This window comes from Elaeis guineensis, chromosome 1 (genome assembly GCF_000442705.2).
Source record: "Elaeis guineensis isolate ETL-2024a chromosome 1, EG11, whole genome shotgun sequence".
NCBI lineage: Eukaryota > Viridiplantae > Streptophyta > Magnoliopsida > Arecales > Arecaceae > Elaeis > Elaeis guineensis.
Genome location: NC_025993.2, coordinates 1,612,586 through 1,616,084, shown reverse-complemented (window position 1 = coordinate 1,616,084; position 3,499 = coordinate 1,612,586).

Below are 3,499 nucleotides of genomic sequence, written 5' to 3'. Positions count from 1 at the left end.
TTGCCTACCCATATTTTCATATGTGATCACATCCAGGGCATATCCAATTCTTATGCATAACCCAATTATGGCCTGCTCTCTATTTTCATGCAACAACAAGCACCTCAGTTACATTAGCTATACATCTATTCACCTATGCTCAAGTTTAGAGTCTCTCTGATTGAGCGTGTTGAATTGGACAGATCTAATCTTCCGATCAGCAACATATACGTATTGTGTCAAGGTTTATTTTCAGTAAGCAAGATGCATGTTTGTTTCGGCAAGTTCGAGTTCATTTTTATTCCCTTTGTCACAGGAGAGAGTATTAAACTACATTTGATACATTGTCTCTTCTCAACACCTTCCTTTCCGTGCTTGTCATCTCTAGAACGGCATTGGAGAGGCACTACTCAATCTTCCTCCTAGTCATTTCCTTTTGTTAACAGGATGAGTACTAATTGTTGTTTTTAAACTTCTACATGGTAGGGAGATTTGTTGTGATGATATTATTAAGCTTGATTAATTTCTTGTTATAAGAAATTGAGAGGAATATCATGCATCACACCATACACTGCCACTTATGGAAATACATGCACATGTACGTGAGGATAATGGGTGTTTGCATGTATATGCACATGCATGCGCGCATGTACGAGTAGGAGAGGCTAATTCTTACATTCTATCCTGTGTCCATTCATCCTTCAATGAATCCAACAAGAGGTAGACTCCCATCTTGGCCAAGAAGGTGAGGAATGATATCATCTGAGCAAGGGCTTGATGGTTTTGATGAAGATTTTCAATAATTAAACTTTGGCAAATGTGCAGTTTCTTTCATATTATATGTCTTTAAGTGGCAATGGTTGTCCATTGGGTTTAGAAACTTTTTTAACAAACATATATTTGGTCTAATATCGAAGGAAAAGACCTAGCAATCCATATTTCAGGTTCATTCATAGAGCAAATGATAAGGCCGATTTATCGAGTCATTTAGGTAATGTTCGCGAACTCGATATCGAAGCCCATGCTGATCGATTGATGGTACAGATCGATATGGATACATATCGGACTGGACTGAGATGAACCAACACAAAGAAAATGAGGCGAATCGAGAGAAGAAAGAGAGAGAGAGAGGAGAGGGAAGGAAAAGGGGAAGGCATGATTAGAGGAGACGCTGGTGGCAGCCACAGGTAGGCCATCAGCGCACTTGGAGGATTGCAAAGGCCTCTATTTTATTTGCCGCTCGATCGAGAGAGAGAGATAGAGAGAGCAGAGGATAGAAAAAAAAAAGACAGGGAGGAGCTGTCGGAGAGACTGTTGAAGAGCCTCCAGCGCCGCGAGCGTAAAATAGAAATGAACACCCTTGTTTCATGATTTTTTTTAAAAAATCTCGATAACAGTGAAGCCAATAATTGATTTGCCGATTTCATTGTTCATCTTCATTTTTAAAAAAAATGACACATGAACAAAGACGGTTACCCCTGTTCCAAAGTCGCAGCTTCATTCGCACGATTTTATAATATAGGCACCTAAATATCAAGTTATAAGTTTAAACATAAAGCCTTTGTTATTCTATTTTTATTATATATAATTATATGTATATATATATATATTAAAAAATATGATATTAGTTGGTTGAGTGGTCAAAGATACTGGCTTTGGGCTCTCCCACCATGGTTTTCTTCCTAAGATCCACTATGGGTTTTCTTCCTGAGGTCCATATCACACAATATGTAGCACAATGTCATTTTCTTCAACCTCAAAAAATCTCCAATATTTTTTAAATTTTATTCATTTTAGTCTGATCTTCACACTTTATATCTCCCTTTATCGTCAAATTATTTATAGATTCAATGCTCTTTTTTTTTTTGGGGTAAAAGGAGAAGCCAAGCTTAATATATTAAGAAAAGATTACAGTGTCTAGTCTGTAGATTAAATAACCACCAGTACAGAATTATAACGATATATTCTGACAACCACAGAGAAGATTACAAGCTTATACATATAAGCTTCCAGATTTGCAACATCAAAAAGTAAGACTACCATCTGTCAGTCTCCACACTACTTGCTTGACTGAATTAAAAACAAAATTCTGAACAACCACCCTTCTAAGTTGAATTAAAAAAAATTAATTTTTCTGTAGTCCAATATATATTATATTTTTGTTGCTCAATGACCACGATAGCCACTCGATAAACTCTAATAGCCTCTCCATTGGTTGCTCTCTCCTCCGATACATCACCCCCTCTCTCTCGCTCGATTAAATATCCTATTGAACGACATTGAGCCGCGAAGGCGTCTACAACCCTTCAGTAACCTCAATGGGCCACCACCGACCTCCGACAACATCATACTTATGTCTCTCTCCTCTCTTCTCTTTCTTCTCTCTTTTCTTTTCCTCCTCCAACATACCATTTTTTCAACCGAACCATCTCGATTTTCCGCCGATCTGACTTGATACACGATGTACTCATCGATTCGGACTGATATGTAATTTCATGCATTTATAGTTGCCAACTTAATACCATGGGCAACATTTTATATAAAGTTGAACATCTAAATTAGTTATAGTCCCAAGCCACTAGATTCACATAAAATCAACAGCTTGAAAGCTTTAAATAAGAGAATTCATTTAAAACGTCCTTCTTGAACCCTGTATAACAAAATTCACTTATTTTTACCGAGCTTTGAATTAGCTTTATCTCCTCACCTTGTTAATGTGGAGAAATTGGTGAAAGGAATTCCTTTCCTTTTGTTGCATGAAAAATTGCTTAGAGAATGTTTTTCTTAAAAAAAAAAACTGATTTTTCCTGAATTTATTTCATCAGAAAGTGAACGAATTTAGAAATCTAATAACTTTCTATGAAAAAACAGCATTTTTTTCTCTTTTCCATGAATTTCGTAACAAGCGATTAGCATAGGAAAATTTAGAATTCTCCGTTAGCGTAAGATTGTATTTGAGAAATATGGTGGTTTAAACCCTAGACCTCTCCGAGGTAGAGAAGAGTGCCATCAATGTGGGATAAAGGCATAAAGCTGGTCGAACCATCAGTTTACAATTGCAATTATTAGAAGATGCACAGCCTAATTATCTTGATGAGATCCATTAGATAAATTAAAATTCCATCAAACTCTGAATAGGCCAAGGAGAAATCCTCATCACACTGGATATGCCCAAGCAAAATAGTCTTGTCCATTGTGCCACCAATAGGCATTTCAGACCACTCATACAAAAGCTGTAGCAAAGCATAGATTTCGTTGCATCATTACCCAACGGAGCATATACTTGTTAAATTTGTGACAAGAGAGCTGATGGCTTTATGGCTTTTAGATATGCATCACGATCAGCGCCAGGTTATCGAATTGATAAGGACAATTTAACTTGGAGCCATCCTTGCAGTCTCTCTATGATAATACTGCCTTTACAGAAGTTTTGTCAAACTCCTTGGGCGTTTTTAACTATAATGTTGGACATCATATATTAAAAGGATTTCAACCACGCCGTAGAAAATGCATAAGCTAA